Source organism: Marmota flaviventris, chromosome 4 (assembly GCF_047511675.1).
Source record: "Marmota flaviventris isolate mMarFla1 chromosome 4, mMarFla1.hap1, whole genome shotgun sequence".
NCBI classification, from domain to species: domain Eukaryota; kingdom Metazoa; phylum Chordata; class Mammalia; order Rodentia; family Sciuridae; genus Marmota; species Marmota flaviventris.
The window spans coordinates 161,390,355-161,391,752 of NC_092501.1; the positions used below are offsets into that span (position 1 = coordinate 161,390,355).

A 1,398-nucleotide genomic window follows, 5' to 3' on the forward strand; every position below is an offset into this window, starting at 1 on the left:
AAATCCCGTTTTTAATAGCATTTGGTACTGAGTGCTATGATGCTGTTAAGGTTGAGAAGGACTGGGATGGAGACTCTGTGGTCACTGCCATTTAATTTATAAGGTGACTTGATACTTAGGATAATTCTGCAAATTGGATAGTCTTATTATTCTAATTTTATCATTATTAACATGTATCTTACGCAAAAGGGTCATCATTAGCTGTGATTCAAAATCTCTGTGTGGGAGCCCTCCATAAAATCAATGCCATTGTTGCCTTTGAGAGGCAGTTTTTGATCTCTTCATTGTGATTGTCACATATCTTTTCTAAAATCTATTAGGTATCCTTGACCTTCCATGGAACTTCTACTACTTCATGAAAAGAGAGTAGCTCTTTCCATTCCTAGAGCAGCCATGGCTCTTGGTCCCAAGAAGCATCTGAGGTGGGGAGCAGCTCCAAAGCACTGGATGCTGGATAAATTGACTCGAGCGTTTGCTCCTCGTCCATTCACTGGTCCCCACAAGCTGAGAAAGTGTCTTCCTCTCATCATTTTTGTAAGGGACAGACTTAAGTATGCCCTGACAGGAGATGAAGTAAAAAAGATTTGCATGCAGCGCTTCATCAAGATTGATGGCAAAGTCTGAACCGATATCACCTACCCCGCCGGTTTTATGGATGTCATCCGCATTGATAAGACTGGAGAGAATTTCCATCTGATCTGTGACACCAAGGGTCATTTTGCTGCTCGTCGCATTACACCTGAGGAGGCCAAGTACAAGCTGTGCAAAGTGAGAATGCTATTTGTGGGCCCAAAAGAAACCCCTCATCTGGTGACGCATGATGCTCGAACCATTCGATACCCTGATCCCCTAATCAAGGTGAATGATACCATTCAGATTGATTTGGAGACTGGCAAGATTACTGATTTCATCAAGTTTGACACTGGTAACCTGTGTATGGTGACCACAGGTGCTAACTTGGGAAGAATTGGTGTGATTACCGAGAGAGAGAGAGAGAGACATTCTGGCTCTTTTGACGTGGTTCATGTGAAAGATGCCAATGGCAACAGCTTTGCCACCCGGCTCTCCAACATTTTTGCTATTGGCAAAGGCAACAAACCATGGATTTCTCTTCCCCAAGGAAAAGGAATCCGACTCACCATTGCTGAAGAGAGAGACAAGAGACTGGCTGCCAAACAGAGCAGTGGGTGAAATAAATGAACTCTAGGTGATATGCCTAGAGAGTAGAGGTCTTTGTACTTGATTAAAGAAAATATAACAGAATGAGTTGATAAAAAAAGAAAAAGAAAAGAGAGTAGATCCAGTGGAAAGGCCCCTCCCACTTGCCAGGACGTACCTTTCTCGCTTGGTCACAGCTAGAACATTCCAAACTGGTGTGACAGCCGGCATTGCTTCTTG

At 43.3% G+C, this 1,398-nt stretch overlaps 1 pseudogene; it reads left to right on the forward strand.

The window, feature by feature from the left end:
• The first annotated feature begins 393 nt into the window (after window positions 1-393).
• LOC114095599 (small ribosomal subunit protein eS4, X isoform-like) lies at window positions 394-1,194 on the forward strand (annotated as a pseudogene).
• The last annotated feature ends 204 nt before the right edge of the window (window positions 1,195-1,398 follow it).